Source organism: Pleurodeles waltl, chromosome 2_2 (assembly GCF_031143425.1).
Source record: "Pleurodeles waltl isolate 20211129_DDA chromosome 2_2, aPleWal1.hap1.20221129, whole genome shotgun sequence".
In the NCBI taxonomy this organism is placed as follows: Eukaryota; Metazoa; Chordata; class Amphibia; order Caudata; family Salamandridae; genus Pleurodeles; species Pleurodeles waltl.
Genome location: NC_090439.1, coordinates 632,757,417 through 632,785,099, shown reverse-complemented (window position 1 = coordinate 632,785,099; position 27,683 = coordinate 632,757,417).

Here is a 27,683-nt window from a genome sequence, read left to right as displayed (position 1 = left end):
GAAGGCACGTAGTCAGTATTCCATGCTTATCTTGGGGTGTAGTGTATGGATGCTTCTAGTTGGTTGGTCTTCTGAGCAAAAGAGAAGGCCACTTCATCATGCTTCTTGGGTGCTTTTCCTATGATAATGTTAATAGACTGTGGTCTAATGGTTTGTACTTGTGTTGGAGTGGTTGGTCTTGATGTGAGAGCCGGTCTGAAGCTCAAAGTAGATTGTATGAACTGTATGAATCTCCTGTATAAGGTGACTGTATAGTTGACACCCCCAACCGCCTCAGCAGGTGCTAGGTTGTCAAAGTGAGGAATGGGCATGTAACCAGCCAAGTCTCCCCATGTAGCCCCTTCATTGCTTAGATACCCCAAATGGACATTTCTGTGCGTATGTGGCAACTAACCAGCAAACCTGTTCTGGAGTTCCTAGTAAGTCAAAGAGATTTTGAAATCATGGTAAACCCTCTAGTGTGCCAGCAGGTCTACTACTTTGTAGGTACAAAACTGCCCTGAGGCACCATTGATAGGCTCATACTCCATCCATGAGTAAAATGTTTCAAAGGCATTTGCTGCATGTGCAGATATTACAAAGTTAACTGCCCTCCTTCATCAGGGACACCCAAGCTTTGAGGTGCTAAGTGACTCTTTCCCTGTAATTAGCTTCTATCCCAATAGGTGCCACCATGGTGAACGTATCCCACTGAAACTGGAATCCAAGAATTACAAAACCCACATAATAGGGAATAACCTTTTAAAAGTCAAGCTTGATCAAACCACAGAAATAGGTGCTTCCTTATCCCCATTAGGAGGTTACCATGATTACCTCACATGTCTCCGTAATTACATAATAATAGTTCACATATGTGTGAATAGTGAAAGAGCTACTGACAGCATAACAATGAGATATATGCCCTGCATTGGTCACTAACTTGCATAAATTACAACTTTAATGTCATTCTACAAGGTTTGCATTTCCACCCACAAGTGCTACAGGTGATCTTGATCCAATGCACCAAAGTTGAATGTGAAAGACAGGTTAAGGTAGCCCCACAGAACCCCACACAATACATAGTTGAAGGAGAGTTTTGTTTTTGGGTTACTAACAATTCCGGTAACAGAATCAGGGGCACTGTAGTAAAAGAAACAAACCAATTTTGTTATTCACAATATCACACACACATTGCATTAAGAAGAAACACTTTTAACTAAAAGCATTTATTACAACAGGGCAAACCTGTTTCTCATTGCACAGAAAATAACTATACAGTATAGCAAAATATAGCAAGGAGGCATGTTGTGAATAATTACAAAAAAATGAACATGTCATCTAAAACTCAAAAACCTAATTCTATGCACTACACTATGACAGCATGGAGAGTAGAACAACTTGCAGTTTACAGTTTCTTAGGAAAAAGTATTGCACTCATACCTTGTTGACAGCAATACCTGTTGTTAGCAGCAGAAGTGTGAAGGCAGTGTTCTCTGCGAAGGGCAAACATGTGCTACGGTAGCAGCCTTCCTCCGGGACATGGCCTCATCAGCATCAGGTGAGATGCAGCATCTTCAAAGTGGGCTGGCAGTAGGTGAGACTGGCTCTGGCAGAATCTTGTGTGATAATCTGGGCAAAGGACCTCTCATCAAGTGGTTGAGTGACAGTCTACATTTTAGAATGACTGACAAAGATTATGGGGGTCATTCTGACCCCAGCCGGCGGCGGAAGCCGCCGGCCTGGCTGGGACCGCCAGAATACAGCTGCGCGGTCAAAAGATCGCAGCGGTTATTCTGGGTTTCCCGCTCGGCTGGCGGGCGACCGCCAGAAGGCCGCCCGCCAGCCCAGCGGGAAACACCCTTTCATGAGGATGCCGGCTCCGAATGGAGCCGGCGGAGTGGAAGGGGTGCGACGGGTGCAGTAGCAAAATCTTGGTGGGGCCCTGTTACGGGGGCCCCTGCAGTGCCCATGCCATTGGCCCCCAGGGGCCCCACGACACCCCATACCGCCATCCTCTGCCTGGCGGCCAAAACCACCAGGAACAGGATGGCGGTATGGGGGTCGGAATCCCCATGGCGGCGCGAGGATTCCCCAGGGCAGCGGAGAACCGGCGGTACACCGCCGGTTTTCCGTTTCTGACCGCGGCTGTACCGCCGCGGTCAGAATGCCCAAGGGAGCACCGCCAGCCTGTTGGCGGTGCTCCCGCGGTCGTTGGCCCTGGCGGATTTTACCGCCAGGGTCTGAATGACCCCCTATGTTCATCAAAGTGTATGTCCCAGATGTTTGCTTATGAACAGACTACATTATTTTGGCTATATGTCTGTATTTGTTTTTATTTGACCTTGGCGTGGTGATAAGCAGACACTTGTCTCAGACTGATATTGCAGAAGGAGCTATATCTATGTCATTAGTCAAATGACTTGACACTTTCTCGGTTTTAGAAAGTTAAGATTAGACAACATCTACAACTGTGGCAGACATAACAATGATTCTGCATAAAAGTGGAAATATGACAACTCCTGTTACTTAAGATGGTGTCAGGGCCTTCTCAAAATGGAGTCGGACCTTATAGGCTTTACATCAATACCTGAGTCCACACCCATACTGGCAATTATAAATCACAGCTTTGTACTACTGTCAGGGTCAAATTCCGAGCTGAGGTCCAAAAAAGCAAAGTGGAGAGAACCATTTGTCACAACAGTTTATTTCTCTATCAAAAGGTGTAAATTAAGACACGGTGCCCAGAACTCATCTTAAATCATACTGGCCATCTAAATGACATTTAGTACATAGTCTATCAGTCCAATAGGACAATAGGAGCATGGATCTCCTCTGGTATGTTTTTTTATATACTGGAACTATAATCGATTGTGACGAAGATTCAGGGATCTTTCCCTTACTTGCTGCGTTCAAGATAACAATAGAGGCCTAAATCTAAACATTGCTTCTAAGTAGGCCCATAAGGACCCTATTTGGCCCAGGGGCCTTTATTGCTGAACTATAAAGAAGTGCCTCTCTAACTTCAAAATAGCAGAGGTCATGTTCTGGGTTGGTTACGGATCAGTGAAGGTACACCATCAGTTTGGATTACCCATTGTACTGGCCGGATGAACATCCTCCGACACCGTTTCTTTCAACTCAGGTTTCCTGGTTCTAACTGTTTTTTTAGATTGCTGATGACAGATCGTGACCCCGCCCCTCTCGTTCTATCTCTCCTAAGTCCTGGCTGCAGCAAAATAGTATCACGCTTGCCTTGGAGAAATGCATGAGTCACAAGGAAAATCATACAAAAAAGTCCTAGATGCCCTCCTTTCTAAAATATCATGGATAGTCATATCCTGCTGGAAAACGTAGTTTGGGTGTATTCGTGCAGTGCATTATCAGCCCACGTGAAGCTTCTCTCCAGACAGCACTGATACTTAGAAGGGACTGTTAGCCTTTCCTTATCTGAAATGGACTCAGCATGACCGAATGTGGAGTATTACTCTCTCACGTACTGAGTTAAAGATGGTAAGCCATGCCTTAGCCATGCTTTCAGACAAAAAATGCACTAGACACAATTTCAAACATCCACAATGGTATATTCAGCATATCCATGTTTCTGTTGATTGTCAGATTTGGTTTAAAACTGTGAAAGATATTCCTGGTTGTCATCTAGTATGCATTTAAACAGCCAAGGGTTGTGCTGGTTGTGGGCCACTTTTACCTATTCCCATCATCTGATCTCATCAGAAGTAGGAAGTTTTCCTGTGCACCTCACTTTGCCAACAAGCTTGTCCCCTAGACATACCCTCATACCAGCACAAATGATATCATACCTGGGGCTGTATCCCCTAGGGGCACAATTCATGTGTGTCCTACTTTTTGCACCCGGGAGGCACTATACTACTATAGAAGGGATCATAAATGTTTGCACAGCCCCTTCTTTAATATGGATTGCAGTGGCCCTCATTATACCCTGATTCGATCCCAAGAGGGGAGGGCAGTCAATTGCATGGGGACATGACCCCATGCAAATGAGGGAAGCCTTTATGCCTATGCCATATTACAGATGTGAGTGCAGAGGTTAACAGATCATCAGGAGGTGCACTGACTGTGAGTTACATAGAAACAGGGCACAGTCAGGGTGCACCTCAAAGATGCCACTTGTGTCTGGGCTTCCAGGTTCAAGGGACCCCCCCTCCCCAGGCATCCCTTTACTGATGAGTGCTTATCTCATTGGACCCACCTGCATGAGTATCTCTGTCCCTCTTTAAAATGGAGGCTGTGTCATCACCTCCAGTGAAAAGCACGTTTGCGGCTTGAAGCAGCCTACAATAAGAACAGAGCACTTCTTATAATATGGTGCATTATTACACTTAGACCCATATTTATACTTTTTTAGCGCCGCATTTTTTTACGCAAAAGCAGCGGAAACTTACAAAATACAATTGTATTTTGTAAATTTGTGCCGATTTAGCATAAAAAAACGACGCAAATGCAGCGCTAAAAAAGTTTAAATATGGGCCTTAATGTCATGCATAGCCAGTTAGAGGTGTACAGCTCTGCAGACTAGGATACTGCACCATATGACGAATACGACCCTTGGACATCTTCATTACTTGTATTATTCTAACAGGAACTAGAGCGTTTGCTAAGAGTTCCTTTTCAAGATAATTATATTATGATAAGGACATTGCGGTTATTTTGGGAAGGCATTCAGAAGTGTGAACGTGCGGGCTGAGAGTTTAAGTCCACCCATCACATACTTCTGACTATGAGGCCAATAAAAATACAGTTACGACTAATGTAAGAGGCTTTGAGCATTCGTGTGTTCATGACATTCTTTACAGTTATCCTGTTAGCTGTGAAATACCTTATTAGAGAACTTAAATTGTGTCAACCGTAAATGTAGGTCACATGTTGTTCTCATTTCATAGCCTAATGGTTCCCCCCTGAGTCCTACCCATCACCATGGCAGCAAACTTCTGATGCATTTCATCACGCGGTTCTACCGTTCGGTTTGAAGGGTCCTCATTGAACTTCAGTTTCAATAGATTGTCGTATATTTTTTTAATTAATGTATTTCACTATATCTGCTCCCTTGTGGAAAATAACATAACTTTGGTAAAAAAATCAAATAAGAAAAGAGCACTGCATCTCTTTTCCAGTGAACCTCACACAGGGCAATAGAACATCACAGAAAAGCCAGAAAGCTCTTTGCTTGGATGATGAGCAGGTGGAAGGGGGGGTCTGTAGATGTTCAAAGACGTGAGGAAATCTCAATGGTCTGCTTTACTTTGAGGGATGTCCCAGCTTTTCCGACAGTATTTCGTATGTAATCTCAATATAGACTGTCTCTTGGCAGGTGGCACGATATAACCTGAAGAAGTCAGAATCGACAAAAGGGGCTACAAGTTAGAATTCACCAGGATTCAGGAACTGTTGAAAACAACCCACAGCAATGAACATTTAAATCGTACGAAAGGTCAAAATGGGCAGAAAAAAACCAAAGGCTGTGTGGGTAAAATGTAGGCAATTAATGAGAAAATACTGTTGCTACGAGTGGATCAATAGCCACAAGAATAGGATCAGGAAAGCCACAAGAAAACAAAACCTGCATGATTCACCTATGGAATGGCAAAGTAGTCACTGGACAAAGGACGTTCAGAGAGGGATAGTAAGTAATGACGAAAGATATGATAACAGGCTGACAAAGCCACTGGACAAATTGCATAAAATGACAGCAACAGCTAGAATCCACTGGTAATCCATAGGCAAAGGAACACGAAGCTTGAGGGCAGTCCAGTGTAGCATAGGTTATAATGAGGGCCAGCCCGGCAGTTCTCCCACTCTGGTATTTCCCTGGTAAGCCACAGCCCTCGGAAGCTCTTTTCAGACTTGAATGGGTTGCCCTCACAGTACCTCTAGCCACAGCCACATTTGATGTTGGCTTGAACAATTGTGCCAAGACTAAATATGGCTTGCAGTACTGCTCTGGCTACACTGCAGTCTGTAAATGACTCATGCCTTTCTCTCTATGAAAGAACCCTTGAGGTCTGTTTGAGGATAAGAGTGTCAAGAGCCTTTAATTTTCTTTCTCTGTTTTTTGCCATAATTCTTCCATCAGAGTTTTGTAAAACAGGTTCCTCTTGGTTATTTGAACACATTGAATCACCTGCATTCAGTTGCAACTGTAGGAATAATGAGTGTGAGAACATGTGAAGTAAAATTTTATAAAGGTCATCCTCTCCTTCCTGGTACATTACTAATGCCGCATGTTTCTCTATAGCTAACCATTTGCATTTCTTTTACCATACGACTCGGTGGGACATATTTACTTACATTTCATGCCACGAAGGGCAGCATGCAAAGTTTGTTGTGCTGTGTAGCGTGAAAGGGAGAGAGCAGAAATGCTTCATATTTACAAAGATATGGAACATTTCTGCCTCTCCTTGCTCTGGCACACTGTGTGCAGCCTAGCGCCAAAACAGGCACCATTGTACCATGGCGCAACGGTGTCTTTATTAGGGGCATATTCCTCTTTCTGTGTGCTGCAGAATGATCCTTGTTACACCTGCTTCAGGGAGGCATAGCTTTTTGGCATATTCCCAGGTTAACTAGCTTTGGTAAATCAGGGAATGCATCAAAATCCATGGGTGGATGCAAGGGAATGCCAAAGCTCAATCCATTGAACGTCTCACTAGCACAGCCTAAAGCAAAGCAGCTCTATGAACTGTCTTGTGTTCTTCTGCATGTAATTAGCCATGCAAAGTGTCTTTCTGTGGTTTTGTAAATGCCAAAGAGGATTTTACATTGCGCTGCACAATAAAAGTCAAATTTTAGCATAATCATTTGCATGTCGGAAGCTTGTTTGCTTAGAAAATGTGTCACCAAAAAAAATGTTCTTCACAAACCGTTGTTTTTCTGGTAATTCTGAGACTTTTATATGCATGTTCAGCTCTGAGTCAGTGCCTTGCTTTGGCAATAGAAATCAAATCATTAACATTTATAAAGCGCGCTACTCACCCGTGCGGGTCTCAAGGCGCTATGGGGGAAAGGGGGGGTTATCGCTGCTCGAACAGCCAAGTCTTTAGGAGTCTCCGGAAAGCGGAGTGGTCCTGGGTGGTCCTGAGGCTGGTGGGGAGGGAGTTCCAGGTCTTGGCCGCCAGGAAGGAGAAAGATCTCCCACCCGCCGTGGAGCGGCGGGTGCGAGGGACGGCAGCAAGTGCGAGGCCAGCGGAGCGGAGGGGGCGGGTGGGGACGTAGAAGCTGAGGCGTCTGTTGAGGTATTCCGGTCCCTTGTTGTGGAGGGCTTTGTGTGCGTGGGTGAGAAGACGGAAGGTGATCCTTTTGCTGACTGGGAGCCAATGCAGGTGTCTCAGGTGTGCGGAGATGTGGCTGTTGCGGGGTACGTCGAGGATGAGGCGGGCCGAGGCGTTTTGGATGCGTTGCAGGCGGTTTTGGAGTTTGGCTGTGGTCCCGGCGTAGAGGGTGTTGCCGTAGTCCAGGCGGCTCGTGACGAGGGCGTGGGTCACGGTTTTTCTGGTGTCGGCGGGGATCCAGCGGAAGATCTTGCGGAGCATGCGGAGAGTGAGGAAGCAGGCGGAGGACACGGCGTTGACTTGCTTGGTCATGGTGAGAAGAGGGTCCAAGATGAAGCCGAGGTTGCGGGCGTGGTCTGCGGGGGTCGGTGCGGTGCCGAGGGCCGTGGGCCACCAGGAGTCGTCCCAGGCGGACGGGGTGTTGCCGAGGATGAGGACTTCCGTTTTTTCAGAGTTCAGCTTTAGGCGGCTGAGCCTCATCCAATCTGCGACGTCCTTCATACCCTCTTGTAGGTTGGTCTTGGCGCTGGCGGGGTCCTTGGTGAGGGAGAGTACAAGTTGGGTGTCGTCGGCGTAGGAGGTGATGATGATGTCGTGCTTGCGTACGATGTCGGCGAGGGGGCTCATGTAGACATTGAAGAGTGTCGGGCTGAGCGATGAGCCTTGAGGTACGCCGCAGATGATCTTGGTGGGTTCTGAGCGAAACGGAGGGAGGTAAACTCTTTGGGAGCGGTTAGCGAGGAAGGAGGCGATCCAGTCCAGGGCCTGGCCTTGGATCCCGGTGGAGCATAGGCGGGTGATTAGGGTGCGGTGACAGACGGTGTCAAAGGCAGCCGAGAGGTCGAGGAGAATGAGGGCGACTGTTTCACCGTTGTCCATCAGGGTTCTGATGTCGTCTGTGACTGAGATGAGGGCGGTTTCCGTGCTGTGGTTGGTTCGGAATCCGGTTTGTGAAGGGTCGAGCAGGTTGTTGTCTTCCAGGAAGGTGGTCAGCTGTTTGTTGACGGTCTTTTCTATTACCTTGGCTGGGAAAGGTAGAAGAGAGATGGGGCGGAAGTTTTTCAGGTCGCTTGGGTCAGCCGTAGGTTTCTTTAGTAGGGCGTTGACTTCAGCGTGCTTCCAGCATTCGGGGAAGGTAGCAGAAGAAAAAGAAGAGTTGATGACGGTCTGGAGGTGCGGGGCGATGATGTCGTCGGCTTTGTTAAAGATGAAGTGCGGGCAGGGGTCCGAAGGGGCGCCGGAGTGGATAGAGTTCATGATGGATTTGGTTTCTTCCGTGTTGATGTGGGTCCAGTTGTTGAGGGTGATGTCCGGGGAAGCGGGTTCAGTGGTGTATGGTTGGGTCTGGTGTCCGAAGCTGTCGTGGAGGTCGCTGATCTTGCGATGGAAGAAAGTGGCGAGGGATTCGCACAAATCCTGTGAGGGCGTGACGGCGTTGGCGCTGGCGCTGGGGTTGGAGAACTCTTTGACGATGCTGAAGAGTTCTCTGCTGTTGTGGCTGTTTTTGTCTAGTCTGTCGGTGAAAAAGTTCCTTTTGGCAGTGCGGATCAGGTGGTGGTGTTCGCGTGTAGCGTTCTTGAGGGCGGTCATGTTGTCAGCGGTGTGGTCCTTGCGCCAGGCCTTCTCAAGGGCACGACAAGTTTTCTTTGATTCTTTGAGGGTGTCAGAGAACCAGAGAGGTTTTTTGGTGTTGGTCTGTCGATGCGTGCGTTTGAGGGGAGCAAGGTTGTCAGCGCAGTTGGAGATCCAGTTTGTGAGGTTGAGAGCTGCGTCGTTGGGGTCGGTGGTGAGGGTGGGTTGGTTGGCGGCGAGAGCGGAGAAGAGAAAGAGGTCTCTGAAACCTGAACTCCAATGATGCAATTAATAAATGGGGCAAAATAAACCAAAAATAGACGTACTTAAATGGAGTGGTTGACAGTAGGAAACCCCCATTCTAGGGCCTTAATGCTCTTTAACTCATCTCTGACAATAGTTGCCATTCCTGACAGTTAGTCTCGCAATGTTTCCTCTTGTCAGTTTAGCCAATACAAGGGTGTAACTGAGGTCCCAGCAACCCATGTGTGTAAGGAGGGCTACCTCTTCAGAGCCCCCATTCAGCCTCTTGTCCATGTATATCTGTGAGCAATGGAGTTTTCAAAGGTCCTCATCATTTTCTGAAGGTGAGTTTTATCATTTTGTTGTACTTCATTGAAACAATGCAACTGGGATCATCATGCTGAAATGGCTTAAATGGTGGCTGGAAGAAGACACATTTATTCAGCGTATAATCAGAGCTGGATCATAGTACAAACATTGAGAAGGCACCTGGATAATCGGTCAGCCTGCTAAAACACAAAAACCTTTTCCAGATATCACAACTGCCACAAATTGCTTAGTCCAGCTCAATATATAATCTGCACAATACAGCTGCATTTCTAAACCTCTTGTGTATAGCAAGGGGCCAGTTTTCCGGTTTTCGGTCATCCCTTTATCTACCACACCTCTCCTAGCATTGTAAGTCCTCATTGGAGACCCGAGCCCCCAGTGCCAGTGGAACTCTTCTGAGAACCTGTGATTGCCTTGTAAAATGAGTCATGTAGGTCCCATCCGAGCCCTTGGCCCAGCCCCATATGCAGGAAATGGTAATAAGACTTTCAACATCATGACATTTCCCGTCTAGAGGACTGAGTGGTGTACACAACTGCATCACTCATAATCACATATTGTAAGAAATGCCCCCTTGATTTTCATGACAGTTTTAATTGCAAAGAAAAGGAAGTTGATTTGTAACAGATTAAAGGCACATTTTCTTGAAGATGGCTGCAATTTAGCTGGGTAAATAGTGATTTTCCCTGCAATTTCCTTGGCCGCTGGCTAAATTGTAGACTTTTTTTTGTGTTTGCCAGAAGGCCCTCAAAATAGAAAATAAACTTCACTATTTACCCAGCTACTGGCAAAATAATAAAGATTAGGCACTGTTTGGCCAGAGGCCGTGCAAATAGCAGAACAACTACACTATTTACCTGGCAGCTGGCTAAATAGTAGAAATAATGCACTGTTTGGCCAGCAGCATTGCAAATAACAAAGACAATTCACTATGTATCTGGTCATTTACTACATAGCAGAGGTTATGTGCTATATGGCCAGCAATCAAGCAAACAGAAAATAAACTTCTCTTATTACCTGCCTGCTGGCAAAAGAGCAGGCATTTTGTACAATTTGACTACCATCCATGCAAATAGTAAATATATTCCTGTTTGCAGACGTTATGTACTATTTCACTGATAGCATGGCAAATAGCAAATAAATGTCTATATTTACCCGGCTGCTGGCTAAATAGCAGGACTCATGTACTGTTTGGCCTGTTGCTTTGCAAATAGATAAGAAGCTTCATTATTTGCCTGCTGACTGGCTACATAGTCGACGGTATCCACTACATGGCCAGCAGCAATGCAAATAGCAGAGGGACTTCACTATCTACTCAGATGCTGTCTAAGCAGCTTAAATTTTGTTTTATTACACCTTATGCAGATTTCAGCAGGTACGTACCATCTGGTAGAACTGCAAACAAAGTGTTAAAGCAGCACACATGTCCTTATGAAAGTAAGGGTCCTAATGTATTATATTTTTATTCACAAAAAGTTGTTCTAAATTCTGCATATACATATTGGAAATAGAATAGTATTTTGTAAACAGACCTATGGACTGCTCAGTCGGTTCACAAAATACTGAATCACGAGAGATTGCAGAGTGACCTGCCTAATAATATTTATTAGACAGGTGCCAATCTGCTACCCTCTGTGATTGACTGTAATCACAGAGATGGTGGCCTGCAAGGGAAAGTACATCACCATTCCTATGACTGCATTCCAAAACTAATCTGATTTGTATTTCAGAGCAGCCTGTGTTCTTTAAAGGAACCACTGCTGCTTTAAAAAAGAATGTTTTCTGTTTTGGACAGCTTATTCCTCCCAGGGCTGTCAACATTATTCCAAAAGGGATATGAGGTCTTCAGGGAATTCCTTCCCCTTTGCAAATTAGTTACCACCCTATCTCAGGAGTCATTAGCTCATCAATGGTTTACAAGAGAGATTGCAGTCCTAACTTATCAACACATTTGTTTCTAAATTAGAAAGGGGAGTGGGTGAAACCCCATTCATGACTTCCTCTATTTCCAATTTGGAAATGATTGCAAAAGTCCTTTATGGGTTGAAATAATTTTCTAACTTGCAATAACTTTTGCACATAATAAGAAGCACTTAGGTGGTCACAAACCCTGTGATTTTGTGATTTTGCAATTTGAGTCCTATAGAGCTAAAACTGGCTTAGATTAAGGCACTAACTTCTAGTCCTAACGGTCACAAATGTTTGAATATTTCCAAGTTATTTTGACAGAAATGGCATTGAATGCCACTTGATTATATCATGAGCCAAGACACTGGGATTTGGGAGGCCCTTTATGGAGCTGCTTGTGCTCCACAAATGCTCCTACTCCTTTATGTTTAGCTGCAGAGTTGGCTAATGATGAAGATAAAGAGAAGGTTTGCAAGATTAGTTAAAACTGTTTACTTTCCTAAAGTTATATACTTGGCATACTCACAAAACCATGGGAATGTACCAGGGCCCCTTCCTGTGAGACAGAGGGGATGCTCTGTCAAAGGAAGTGGGGCTCATCAAGTTGGTTAAAAGAGGCCCAGTGACACTATCCCTCAGAATGCCCCTCAAGTGCAAGAATACACCCAAGTGAAGGGCCACAAGGTTTTGTGAAAGAGTGAAAACCACTCTACTGATGTTCAAGGCATCCTTTTGCTGATAAGTGCAAAGGAAAAATAAAAGATAGTAAACATATATAATTGACAGATACTTACCTGGGTGGTCTAGTCTTCTCCCAGGGATGCTGGTGGCATTGGTATCCTTATCCTGATGGAAAAACAACAGAAAATGAACCCATCATACATAGGAAGATGTGCATGGTTGACATTCTCATAAACTCAGAGATATTCTGATACCTTAGAGAGAGTTATTGTTTTCCTTCCAATTTTATTTTTCCTTTATCCTCTTTTTTCTTTTTCTCTGTAAAAACTCTACATTAAAACAATGATTCGAAGGTTTGGCAAGCCTCTGAAGCCATATTTTTAATAATCCATTTGACATTTGGTGTCATAAGTGGGATCTGAGGAAATGGAGGCGTTCATATCAAAACTGACTGATCGGCAAAAATAGTTGGAAAGGGATGAGGAAACATTGATAGTCATGGCCACTGAGGACAGAGAATTGGTACAAAGGATTCTTTAAACCCAAACTGATAAGGTAGCATAAGGGCAGGAGACTGCCATATAAAAATTAGCAAATGTATTGAGGCAACAATGAGGACATACAAAATTACTCTCTGTTGAACTGCAGAAAAATACAGATTTTTTTCTTTAACTATTTTGCGAAAATTGCCAAATCTGCAGCATGGCCAGAGGATTGGTGGGGGCGGCAATATCTGGTACCCCTATTGACAGGGGAACTTCATACAGCATTTCAGGCCATGAATCCCTAGAGGACCACCCTTTATGCTGAAATCAAGCAAAAGTGTGTTAGAAAGGTTAGGCATAGATGACAAAACCTATAGGATCTTACTATGGCATTTGAAAGAAGGGCACAATGAAACTCCCCAGGCATTGTTATTTAAATAAAGGATCTAACCGATAGATGGTTAAAAACTGAGACAACAATGAAAGAAGAAATGTTAAAAAAAATATTTGGAGCATTTCCTGAATTCCCTCTATCCCTCAGCCCAGGGCTGGGTGAAGCAACACAGTAATCATACCCTAGTAACTGCTCTGAATATAGCCCAGGCATATGGTAGGGCTCAGGAATCTAGGGATATACTGGAGACACCCTCCCCCAAGATTTATAGGGCAACACCTGACAGAGGGGTAAACACTTAAATATAAAGAAAGGGAAAAGGGCACCCTCCATAAGCGGGAATATCACACCTGTTATCCAGTGCCTCAGTGTTATCACTGTAGAGAATGGGGTCATATAGCTAGGTTTTGCCCACAGAAACCTGAACCCATGGAGATCGGAGTGTCTAAACCTATCTTGTCTGGGCAACAAGAGGCTAACAGTCCCTATCATTGTTCTTTGCAGGTTATTAGGAACCCAGTGAGATACCTCATATATATGAAACAAATGGTCTTGAGACCACATCTTTTTGGCAGTGGAAATCGCAGCTCTTCAAGGCAATGTGAATATCTAGGGTGTCCACAGAGATAAAAAAAAATATCCGGATGTGCAGTTGGAGGTAGAATGAAATGGACACCTTCCATTGCACTTACTGTAAGCTCGATTCCCAAGTTACCCGATCCTCTAATTATTGGGATCAATTATCCACAGTTGGATGTCCTGGTACAGAATACAAAGAAAATTAAAAAATCATGGGGACAGGAAGCACTTTTTTCTGATATAGACAGTATTGAATTGCCCGTTCATAAAGAAAGGGAAAGTAAGAAAGAAAAGCAGCAGCAGAAGAACAGGGGTATGTTGGGGGTTTTCTCTTGGAAAGAAGAGACCCTGTGGGAAGCAGATAGGAGCTTCAGGGCTGCCCAAGGGGAGGATCCCCTGTTCCAAGAAGCATGGGCCAGAGCAACATAGAAGAAACACTCAGAGAAGCTAGGTCCCCAGTTTTTCAAATGAGACAATCTGCTTTATAGAAAGGGAGGGAAACCCCAACCTGTACAGTAACTATCCCCAGAACCCTTTGATGAGAAAGTGCTTTACATGGCACATAGCCTAAATCAGGGAGGCATTTTGGACTAAAAAAGACAGATAAAACCATCTTAGATCATTGTCTGACCAGGGATACATATCCAGGTAAAGAAGTACTGTACAGAGTGTCACACCTGTCAAAATATGAATCATTATCAACCCCCACAAGCCCCTTTATATCCTTTACACATCATAGAAGGGTCCTTCTCAAGGGTGGTAATGGTTATTATAGGTCCTCTTCTATCCTCCTGGGCCAGACATATATACATATGAGTTATAGTTGATTATGCTACGAGGTATCCCGAAGCCATCCCCATATGCCAGCCCAATACCAGTCAGATAGCCAAAGCTAAGATAGAGATCTTCTCAAGAGTAGGATCCCCAAAGGACAGACTAACCAATCAGGGAAGTCCTTTTACATCTAAATTAATGGCTCAGATTTATCAACAGTGACACATTAATCAGATCAGAACAGTTGCCTACCAGCCACAAACTCAAGGCAATGTAAAAGGGTATAATTCTACCCTAAACCTCACATTTAAAAATAGTTGGTGTTACAAAAGAGGAAATGGCATCTGATGTTACCTGTAGTGCCATTTGCCATTAGGTGTAAAGTACAAAAGAGTACAGGATTTTCTCTGTTTGAACTACTGTTCAGAATGAAACCTCAAACCTTACTTGATATGGCGTAAGAGATATGGGAACAGGAGGAAGATTAATCCAAAAATATTCTGGAGTATGTCCATCAGTTAGAAACAAGATTAAGATGAAAATGAAAAAAAATAGGAACAATGTAGAAAGGAGTCAGCAGGGACAAAAAGCCTTATATGACAAAAAAACTATGGCAATTTTCCCCATGAGATTCAGTGAAGCAATGAGATTAGAAGCAAGGGCCTTCTAAAGTGATAGAGAAAGTTACACATGCCACCTACAAAATGAATGAACCAGAGAAAAAAGATACCCAATTATACCACATAAACCTTCTTAAAAAGTGAAAAGGACCTATTCCTGCATTGTATGAAAACAACCAGAAAAAGTTGGACTAGCAAATCAAATGTATTGATTATGAACTATGTCAGGAGAAAAAGTTAGAAATGGCTTACTTATCTTGGAATATTCTCACTAATCCCAGGACTAACAGGTGATACACCATGCAATTACTATAGATGCAGGGAAAATCCAGGTAAAGACATGCATCTCAAACCTTACAGGGTCCCAAAAGCGAGACATACTGGGATAGAGGAGAAAGTCCAAAATATGCTCAGATTACAGGTAATAGAGCCTTCAGTACATGAATGGAACTCCCCTGCAAACTTGGTCCTAAAGCCCGATGGGTCAATCCGATTTTGCATAGATTTTAACGAAGATAATAAAACATCAACATTTGATTCCTATCACATTCCCCGTAGAGATGAGATGATTTGGAGATTAGATCAAGCCCAGTTTGGAAGTAAATTAGATCTTTGTAAAGGCCACTTGCAAATCACATTAACTCCACAAGATAGGGAAAAATCATTATTTTCCATGCTAGGGAGTTTGTATCAATTTACAGTTCTTCCATTTGGAGCGTACAGGTGCCTACCACATTTAAAAGAATATTGCACAATTTATTGAGAAAACATGAAAGGTATGTAGCATCATACATTGATGATGTCATAATACACAGGAGGCCAATATAGGAACATCAAATTCATTTGAAAGTAGTGTTACAATCATTTGTAGAGGCTGGACTAAAAGGTAACCTAAAGAAAAGTCACATAACCGCTAGACAAGTAAAGTACCTTGGCTACTAGGAAAGGGAGACGTTACTCTGTGAGATGAAAACATTTGTCCTGCCATACTTAAAGTTCCATTCCCTAAAACGAAACAGATTTAAGAGCCGTTTTAGCATTGGTAGGGTACTATCGAAGCTTCTTTCCACACTTTTCACATTGGGCTACACTGTTAACAGACCTCGAACTGAGAGACCAGAATTTTACCAGGAACTAAAATTCCCTTCACCCCTAACAGTAAATGCCTTCAGAAATTTGAAAGAGATATTGCCTTTTTGTCCTACAATCCCCCAATTTCTCAAAACAAATTCTCCTCCTGACTGATACTTCGTAAGTAGGGATAGGGGCTGTATTATCTCATCCTGACCAGGAAGGGGTGTAAAGACCTATTCTGTACATTAGTCATAAGCTGTTTTCAAGCGAGTGGAGATATGCAGTTGTTGTCAAAGAGGGCCTATAAATAAAATGGACAATTAAAAGTCTGAGGTATTATCTAGAAAAAAAAGTATTTGATCTACATACTTATCATGCCTCTGCCGAACGGATGGTCAAGAATTAATGGAAATAATTCACTGGTATTAGAGTGGGTTTTATCTTTACAACCCTTTAAATTCACTATTCAACATAGGAAAGTGCTCAAGCAGCCACATTCTTTTGAGATAGCCCCAAGACAATTTTCTACCAAGGAAGAAAATAAGGGAGGAGAGATATGAGGAAAAGGGTAATTCACCTGCAGGTGAGACTCCTTACTACTGACTATGTGATACACTGCCCCATCTAGCCAGAAACAGAGTGTCAGAGAATGAATGGAGACTGAAGAACAAGAGACGGAGGAAGCAGAGACAATGGACACAGAAACATGAAGTGTTGAGGAGAGGAGACATGAGAAAATGCAAAAACTATTGAAGGACAACATTCTACAGGAAGGGGATGGACCAAAGAAGGTCAAAAGAGTGGAGGAACTGGGTGAGAGGTGAGGCAGAAGGAGGCAAAGTCGAGAACAGTGAGAGGAGAAAACAGAATTGGAGGGCAGAGAAGACCTCATATAGGAGTACAGCACAGACCATATACGCCCGAGGTTTGGACCGAGAAACAGAACAGAAGGCCACCTCAACTGATAGTAAGGTCATCAATGATTAGGGGGAGGAGTGGCAGATGTCTATGGTGGCTGCGAGAAAGCCTGCCACAAATCCAGGTAGTTGTGGCAAACCGGGTAAGTGACCAGGACTTCTGATTATGTGACATGGAAAAGGGAATAATATTGAAATGCAAACTTTTGGTTTTTAGATTGTAATTTTATTCTGGAGGGCACAAAGAAGGGAAGCTGGAACACATAGAGCACAAAGAAAACCTAACCACTCCACATTTGTATATTGAGTGATCCCTCCTGGGAGACAGAGCGGATGTTGTGCCAAAGAGGGATTCATAAAGTTAGTTAAATAAGGCCCAGTGACACCATCTCTAAGGACTCCCCTCAAGTGCATGAATACATGTGGGTAAAGGGCTATAAAGTTCTGTGGAAGAGTGAAAAACACTACTGTTTGATAAATACCTCAGTAAAGGGCAGAGAATTCATATTCTTGGCTGATACTTACCTGGATGTTCTGGTCTTCTGGATGCGCTGGTAGCATTGTTGTCCCCATCTTGAAGGAAGAAAAAACAGAAAAGGAACCCCTTACACATAGCAAACTGAAAGATTTGTATGGTTGACACTCCCCGGAATATTCAGATAACCCAGACAGAGATTTTGTTTTCCCTCCCATGCTATTTTTCCCTTATCCTCCTTAATTAAGTATTTTTATTTTTTTCTCTGCAAAAGCCCTACATCAAAGCAATAATTCAAAAATCTAACAAACAACCTAAGCCATATTTCCGACCATCCCTCCAACAATGAGTCATAGAAGGCCTACTGCTCCTGGTCTTCGTTGTTTTCCATCAGGTTCTTTTGAGCCTCTGGTGCTGGTCCTCCTCCTCTTGTCCTTCTGCAAGTGCTCCTTTTCTGGGTTTTTTGGTTCTTCTGATCCTCTTCGTAGTCCAACTAGTTCTGGTCACCCTTGTACTGGTTTTCTCAATCTGGTGTTCCAGGTCCTTCCTGACCCGGGTCTTCCACGCCCTACTCCTGGCACATCCTTATATAAGCCCTTCCTGGGACTTCTGATCCTGTTACTACTGATAATCACCCTGATCCTACTGGTCTCCTAGGTCTTTCTCCAACTAGCCCTTTTGTCATGGTTCTCCTGATTCTGGCACTCCTAGCCTTTCTGGTTTTGGTCATCCTGATAATTCTTGCTCTCGTTCTTCTGGTCTACCTGGTTCTTCATCCAATGGTCCTGGTCCTCCTTACTAGGACCTATTGGGCTGGATCTGGCCATTGTGGTCCTGGATGTTTCCCATTGGTCTTTGTTGTACTGATTCCTGTGTTCCTCGCATCCCTTTCCTGATACCCCATTTCCTAGTCCTCCTGCTCCACTTAGAACTTTACCTTCTGGTTCCCTTGGTTCTGACGTCTCTGGTACTTCTATCCCTGTCACTGGTTCAGCTTATTTTGATCCTTCTCATCTACATAACCCCCCCCCATCTGGACCCTGGTGTTAATGGCCCCAGTGTACCTGTTCCTGACCTGGCTAGTTCTCCTGAACCTCTGTCAATATGTCACAATACTCTTGGCTCTGGTCCTCCTGCTCATTGTCATCCTGGCCATCCTTGTCCTGATCCTCCTTTTGCACCCCATTTTGGTCCTCCTTGCCCTGGCATGCCAAGTCCTGATACTCTAGGGCCTCTGTGACTTGATCTTCCTTGCACCCTTGGTTGTGTCCCCATCATTCCTCTTGCCCTGGTTGCCTGGACATCCCCTTCTGATTTTCCAGGTTCTGTACTCCTGGTCTTCCTTACTCTCAGTCAGATTGGCCTAGCAATGGTCTTCATGTGCCAGGTCCTCATAGTTTGTGTTCTCTTCCTGGTTTTGTGCCCACTAGCCTTAATACTTTTGTTTCTGGTTCTCCGCTTTTGGTCTTTGAATGCATAAGTCTTTTAGTTCTGTTCATCCTGGCCATTCATGTTCTTCTAGACCCTTTCTCTTGGCTCTTTCTCTCCCTTCCTGACCCTCTTGTCCTTGTCCACTTGACCTGGTCCTTCTGATCCTTCTCATTCTGCTCATCTGATTCCTAGTCCATTACCTCTTGTGTTCTGCTACTGATAGTCTGTTGCTCTAAGCCCCTGTTTTCCTGGTTTGGAACATCCTTGTCCTTCTGCCATGTGCATTGTCCTCATGGTCCTTCTGGCACTGCACTCTTTGCTTGGGTCCTTTACAGCTTTGTCATTGTGGTCCTGGTCCTCCAGGACATCATGTCCATTCCCCTTATTTTTTGTGGCGCTGGGTGCTCTGGCCCTTCTGATCTTTCTCACCCTGGTCCTGCTACCTCTAAGTCCTGGTCTTTCTGCTCTACATGGTGTTGTGGGACGTAAACCTCTGGCCATGGTCTTCTTGACCCTCCTACACCTGTTGCTGGTCCTCTTGGTGCCAATCCTTCTAATCTTCCTTGCTCTGATCCTATTCCTTCTGGCCATCCTGGCATCCTTAGTACTGATCCCCTCATGTTCCTTGCTTATTCTGGTCTCCAATCCTATTGGCAATAATCCTCATGCGTCTAATCTTCCTAGTCATCCTTGATCTGGTCCTGATCCTCCTGCCCTAGAACTCTTGCTTCTAGTGCTAACTGATTAGAGCCTCCTTTTTCTGGTCCTTCAGGGCCTGGCCATCCTGTTCTACTTCTAACTGGCCATCCAGTTTCTGGCCTGTGTCTTGGACCTCTAGACTGTTGTCATCCTGGTCCTGATGTCCCTTGTCCTGATCTTCTTTTTTTCCTCACCTTGGTCCTCCTAGCTTTGGTATTCAAAGTCCTGATCCTCTTTTCCCTAATCTTCCTCCATAGTCCTTTGTTTCCTGGTCCTCTTAGCACTTTTCCTTCTAACTTGCCTACTGTGTACCTGGAATTTCTGGCCAAGGGCATGCCATTTTTGTTTTTCTTAGTTATTCTCAAGAGTTTGTGCCCACTGGCCCTGACTTAGTTGGTCCTGATTTTTATAATTTGGGTTCTCCTGGGCCTAGTTCTATTGGACCTGGTCCACCAGCTATCCTAGTATTTGTCTCCCTGGTCTTGGTCATCCTTGTCCTTCTTGTCCTACTGTGCTTGTTATCATAAACCTTGCCTTTTGTCCATCCTTTGTTCTCCCAGTCTTGGACCAACGTGTGTGTTCCTTTCTGATCCTCTGAGTCCCGATCACATTGCCCTGCTTCTCCTTACCCTGAATCTTCCAGCCCTCATACCACAAGTCCTGCACCATATGGCCTCTTGTGTCCTGGCCCTCTTAGTCTTTGTCCTTGTGGTTTCAGTTTGCCCTTGTCCTCCTGGATATGCTCCATGTCATCTTAGGCCTACTGTCACTTATTCTGGCCATCTTCATCCAGGCTCATATTGCTTGGGCCCTCCTGAGCTTTTTTATTTTGTTCCTGGTACTCCTGGCCACTACTGTCTGGTTCCCTTTGTCTTCCTGATCCTGGTTGACCTTCTTACAGCTGAACCTCCTTGCTCTAATCCTTCTACCTGCAATGATTACTATGCCCCACATGGTAACCAGAGCTCTGGTCCCTTAGGTCCTGATCTTCATGACCCTCTTAGCCTTGTTTCCGGGTCCCCTGGTTATGATCGTTTTAGTTCACCTAGTCCTCCTTGCCCTGGTCTTCTGGGTGCCCTTGGTACTGATCCCTAGTCTTCCTAGTCCCTGTCCTGCTTATCCTGGTCTCCTGGTCCTAGTGACTATTGCCCTCCAGGTCCTGATCTTCATAGTTCAATCTGTACCTGATCCACTGGACCCTTGTCCTCCCACTTCTTGCCCTCATGGTTCTACAATAACTTGCCCTGGCCCATCACATTTCTTTCTTGCCTTTCCTACTTTTGATGTTCCTTGACCTTCAGCTCATGTTGGCCTAAGAACTTCCTGACCCTATAATCCTGGTCCTGGCCTGTCTGTTTGGGTCATGATTCCCATATACTCCTAACCCTATGCATCCCTGGTCTCCTGTTTCACAGGCTCCCAGTCCTGAACCTTTTAATCCTCCTCACCCAATTTCTCATCCATCAGTACTCCTGGCCCTGGTGTTCTGTTTTTCTAGTCCTTTGCTTTGCTTGGTTCAAATCCTTCTGTTCTTAGTCCCTCTGGTCCATGTAGTCATGGTCTTAGTTCTGGTTGTCATTGCCTGGTTCTCATTTATCTGGTCTTTTGTTGCTCCTCCTGGTTTCCCTAACCTCCCTAGTGCCTTGGTCTACCTGCCTCAGCCTAGTCTTCCTGGTCTCCTGGTGTGCCTCACCTACCTTCTTCTTTTCCATCTGACATTGGTCCCGTCTATCATGATCCTCCTAGTAATGGTACTCATGTGTCTGGTCTTCCTCAACCTTGTGGCACTGGTCCTCCTAGACCCATGTTGCGAGTCTCATTGGTTCATTTAGTGCTTGTCACCTTGGATTAGGATCCCCTTGAGTCTGACCCTCATGTACCTGCTGATTCTAGGCCCACTGGGCCTCCATTTCTAGGTCCTTCATATTCTTCCTTGTCATTTTGACCTAGGGTCTCCTGGTCTTTCTAGCCTCAGTTATTTCCAGTTCTGGTGTTCGTAATTCTGGTCCCTTTGCTTCTCGCAACTTGGTCCTACTTGATATGATCTCTGTGGCTGTCACCCTACTGTCTCTTCTTGTCATTGGTCTTTTGGTATGGGTCATCTTTGGTCTGTCTATCTGGGTTTTCAACTCCTGGCCCTGATCGTCCTTGTCCCTCTGAGACTGATCTGTTCACCCAGGCCCTCCTAGTCCTCCTCATTGCTATGGTCAGTATTGCCTATGTTCCTTCTCACACTGGTTCATCTGTACCTTCGAACCCTTCTCCATTGGGTCCAGATTCCCCTGTTCCACATCCTTCTGGCTCTCCTGATCTTTCTCATCCTGGTCCCTGGACTCCTAATTCTGTTTTTCCTTGTTCTGTTCCGCCTCATCTATATGTTCTGGTCCCCTCTTCCTTTGGTAAACCTGGCCCTCATGGATTAGGTCTCCCTTGACCTGGTTCTTATTGTCTTCTAGCCCTCCTGGGGGTTCACCTTCTGCCCCTTACACTTCTCCTAGTAACCATCCTCCTCTACAGGTCCTTTCTTCCCCAGCCCCCTCCACAATGTCTTTAGTCAGGTACAGCCTTGAATCCTGTCACTCAGATTTTTTTTTAGCTTCCAAGTTTCTTTTTCTGAGACACCACTGTCAAGGACAGACATGAAGGATTAGTAGAGGCATACTGTGCCCATTTAACACACAGCTCAGCATGTTAAAAAGCAAAGCTACCACTCCCAAGATATATTGTGCAGGTGAGTGAGGTGTCTGTGGCTGAAAGGGCCACTCATGACATGGGACCAATATGCATCTATGCCTGAAACCCACTCAGCTTGGTAAATATTATGAAAAAGTGTTTTATTCAAAAGGCAGCTGAGTGAATTTCTCCAGTCCATTACTCAGATGCTTTCACTTCCCCATTCCACAGAAGTGTTATTACTCTGTTTCACTCAGTTTATATCCTGCAAGTGTTATAATGTACTGTGCTTAATTTGAGAAGGCAGTTCCAGATGGGCCTCACCAGACCTAATTTATAGGGACCTGCACTTACCTTTCCTCATCAGACTCTGACCCTGAACAAGAGAGAAAAGAACACAAAAGAAAGAAGAGATATATGGAAAAACCAGAGCAAAGACAGGCAGCATGGATGAACAAAACATCCGGAGCGATGTAAAGATGGATGAATGTATGGTAGTGGAAAAAAGGTATAAGGTGAAATCCAGACTATGGTGGCAGTTGATAGCAATGCTGCTCAATCAATACTTTATACTGTCACAATCGTTAAGTGGGTTTGTGTTTCATAATGTTAATTTTCTTTTTCTCACAGTGATTTAATGTTACAGCACCACATGCACCTATGGCTGTTCTGAGTTGTTTTTTTCAAGTTCAACATTTTTTGCCTCACTTGGGCACTGTCATTATAGTTGTAAACTTGTCAAATTATAAGAAAAGTTTGGTTTCATTAAAGTACACATTCCACATAAAAAAGCAAGCTAGACTGATCCAGAGAGACTCACAATGTACCTTCTGACACATTTGTGCCTTTGGATTTGCTTCCATTGCCTGGTGCCAGCCGACGTCTCCACTCATTATCATTGATAATGGCCCAGCCTGATTGGTGAGCCATTGACCTGCAGTCTCCTGCACATCCATACAGTGAGACATCCACTGGCATCCCTAACACTAAAATATTGATTGATGTGCCATTATGTTTGCTTTCTTTTCATACTGTTTAGATGTATGTGATCCTTAGGGTTGCAAACCCTTACCATCAAAGTAAGTTGTTTCAGTGGGAAGACTGTGATCCTCCTCATTGTTTCAGTTTTATAGTTGCCAGCCTTATGACACCACTTCATTCATATTGCTTTGTGTTGATGTGTTGTTCATTTGAATTCAATGTGTGGTCCAAAATGTACAAATATTAGAACTGTCTGAATGTTACAGCTTTACAATACTTTAAGTTTCACATGTCTGTGGTCTTCATAGTCATGGGTATGTTTTACTTCTTTTGAACTGACCAATGACGCTTATGACCTTTGACCCTGCTTCTGCAGGCAGGTCGCTCCCCGCTCCGCCATCCGCGCCACCTCCACTCCGCATTTTGTTTCCTCCTTGTTTTCCCTGCTGCTGCGCCCCCTGTGGCCCCTCCCACCTCCCCCTCCTCCTCACCGTTCCTTTGTTGCCTGTTTCCCCACCGCTGCGTCCCCTGCGGCCCCTCCCGCCTTCCCCCTCCTCTGCACCGTTCCGTTGTTGCCTGTTTCCCCGCCGCTGCGCCCCCGCACCCTCTCCCACCTCCTCCTCACCATTCCTTTGTTGCCTGTTTCCCCACCGCTGCGTCCCCTGCAGCCCCTCCCGCCTCCCCCCTCCTCCGCACCATTCCTTTGTTGCCTGTTTCCCCGCCGCTGCGTCCCCTGCAGTGCCTCCCCCCTCCTCCTCACCGTTCCTTTGTTGATTGTTTGCCCACCACTGCATCCCCTGCGGCCCCATCCCCCAGCCCTCTCATTCGGCAAGCCCTCCCTCCTCCCAGCTGCCACTCCCACCCTTCCCCTCCTCTTATGGCAGCCGCGGCGCGCCAAAGGCCAGCCCGCGCCAAGACCGCGCCCACCGCCAGTCCCCCTGGCCCTCTCAGACACACCTACTCCCCCCTCACCCTCCACACTCTCAACCCAGGCCCCCGCCCCACATGCACCACATCTAGCCCCACACACACTCATGGCCCCTTCACCTGCCACGCCTGTCATTTCTCCTGCTCCTCATACCTTACACCACACACCAACCATAGCGACCCCACCTTCAACAAACAGAACACCCCCAACACAAGACTCACCCACCCTGCCCCCACCAACCAACCCCGCAGCACACCGGCCCACAACCAGAACACATCCCGCAACAACACCCTCACGCACCACACCAACGCCACCCACCACAACCACCTCATCTGCCTGCTCCTCAACTTCCGCTCCCTTAACAAACATGCCATAGAACTCTGGGACCTCATCACATCACACTCACCTGACAGCGCCTTCCTCACGGAAACCTGGACCAACCCCTCCTCAGAACCTGACATAGCCATAGCCACCCCCAAGGGATACAAACTCCAACAAAAAGACCGCCTCAACAGGACAGGCGGTGGCATCGCCATCCTACACAGAGACACCATTAAAGTCACCACCAGCTCCCAAGACACTATCGGCAACACTGAACGCATGCACTTCCTCATCCACATTAACAGCAACTCCACCCTCAGAGGTACACTAATCTACAGACCACCCGGACCACGCCCCGCCTTCTGCGACACCATCGCCGACAGCATCAGCTCGCACGCCCTCACCTTCACAGACTACATCATCCTCGGTGATTTCAACTTTCACTTAGAAAACCTACAAGACCACAACAGTTCCTCCCTCATAGACAACCTCACCAACCTCGGACTCAAAGAACTGGTCACCACACCCACCCACTCAGCAGGATACACACTCAACGCAATTTTCACCGCAAGCCAACACATAGCCTACACCCACACCACCAAACTCCTCTAGACTGACCACCACTGCGTCCACTTCTCCTTCATCAAACCCCCCACACACTACCATCAACACACCACACCCTACCGCATGTGGGACAAGATCCCCACAGAACGACTAAACTCCCAACTGCCTCACAACCCCTGCATGCCAACGACCCCAACACAGGATCACACAACCTCTCCAAATGGATCACTACCTGCGCAGACACTCTAGCCCCCTCAGAAAACACATCGCCACCCGCAACATCAAGAACACCCCATGGTTCACCCCTGAACTCCAAGCGCAAATGCCGCCAAGCTGAGAAAATATGGAGACTAGAACCTTCCACAACCAACTTCTCAACCCTCAAAACCACCATTCGCACCCATCACCAACTCATACGCACCGCCAAAAGAGATCACTACAAAACACGCCTTGACATCAACTCTTAAAACAGCGAAGAACTCTTCACCATCATCAATAAACTTGCAAAACCCAAAGCCAGCAACATAGTTCCCCCACACACCCACAGCCCCTATGTGACGCCCTTTCCAACTACTTCCTCCACAAAATCCTGGACATCCATAACAGCTTCATACCACACACACCCACCACACACACCCCTCACTCACCCAACCCATCCCCCACTCATGACCCCCCCACCACACTCTCCACTTGGACCCCCACCACAAACAAAGAAACCAAAATAACCATGAACTCCATCCACTCCGGTTCCCCCTCCGACCCCTGCCCACACCGCATCAACAACAAAGCTAGCCCAACCATCGCCCCCATACTCTGCAACACAATCAACTCCTCTTTCGACTCCGCCACCTACCCAGACCCCTGGAAGCACGCGGAAATCACCGCTCTCCTAAAAAAAAAACAAGCGACCTGGAGGTCCTCTCCAACCACCACCCCATCTCCCTTCTCCCTTTCCCCGCCAAGGTTGCAGAGAAATTAGTCAACGCCCGCCTATCCCACTTCCTCGAAGCAAACAACACTCTTGACCCCTCACAATCAGGGTTCCGCAAAAACCACAGCACGGAAACCTCCCTCATCGCATGCACTGACGACATCAGGACCAAAGTCGACAAAGGCAAGACCGTCGCACTCATCCTCCTAGACCTCTCCTCAGCCTTTGACACCGTCTGCCACCACACAATCCACACACGCCTCCACAACATAGGAATTCGCCCCAAAGCCTTAGACTGGCTCACCTCCTTCCTCACCGACCGGACCCAGAGAGTCCGCCTTCCACCCTTCCACTCCAACACTACCAAGATCACCTGCGGAGTCCCCCAAGGGTCCTCCCTCAGCCCCACACTTTTCAACATGTACATGATCCCCCTAGCCAACATCCTCTGAGCATGCGGAATCAATATTCTCTCCAATGCAGATGACACCCAACTCATCCTCTCCCTCATCCGCAACCCCACCACTGCCAAAACCAACCTACACGCTGCTCTCCTCGACACCGCCAACTGGATGACCACTAACCACCTCAAGCTCAACTCAAACAAAACTGAGATCATCATCTTCGGTCCAAACAAAACCACATGGGACAACTCCTGGTGGCCCACTGCCTGAGGCCCCGCACCCACCCCCGCAAATCACACATGCAACCTCTGCATCATCCTTGACCCCTCCCTCTCCATGACACAGCAAATCAATGGTCTAACCTCCTCCTGCTTCCACACACTCCGCACTCTAAAAAAATCCTTCAAATGGATTCCCCCAGAAACCAGAAAGACAGTCACCAACGCACTCATCATCAGCAGACTGGACTACGGTAACGCCCTCTACGCCGGCACCACACTCAAACTCAAACGCAAACTCCAGAGAATCCAGAACACAGCCACACGCCTCGTCCTGGGCCTCCCCCGCCACGAACGAATCTCACCACACCTCAAATCCCTTCACTGGCTCCCCATAGACAAGAGAATCACATTCAAGATCCTCATCCACGCACACAAATCCCTCCACAACACCGGCCCAACCTACCTCAACCAAAGAGTTAACTTCCACGCTCCCACACGCAACCTCCGATCAGCCGACCTCACCCTAGCCACAGTCCCCCGCATCCAACGCACCACCACAGGAGGCAGGTGTTTCTCCTACCTCGCCCCCAAAACCTGGAACTCCCTCCCCACCGACCTTCGCAAAACCAAAGACCTCCTGGTTTTCAGAAAGAACCTCAAGACATGGTTGTTTGATCAGTGACCCTCCCTGCCCCCCTAATACTCCCCCCCCCCCAGTGCCGTGAGACCCTCACGGGTGAGTAGCGCGCTCTACAAATTTTTTTGATTGATTGATTGATGACCTTAAACAAGTGGAGAGAACTCCAGGCTTAATCAGCCTTTGCCTCTCAGCATTATGGAGACGTTGATGGAGTTGGATGTAGTGGATAGATACATTTATGCAAAGAATAAATGAACACTGATTAGGAGGTTCATTCTTACCTCTAACCAGTATTGATTCTAATTAAGAAGTCTGTGAAAAATACAGAAGAAATGTAGGAGTCTTGGATGTATTTTTGCACCTGAGTCATTCAGACTATGGAACAAAGATGGATATTTCTGATGAACTATTACATTTTCTTCTAGCACAGCCCTTTTGAACGCTTCCCCTCCTTGCTTTCCTGCACCTTTACCTTGCTTTGCCTGCTGACACACTGGGTTCAGACCCCACTCTTATGGCTGAGGAGACAGAACACTGGGATGCCTACAGGGTAAG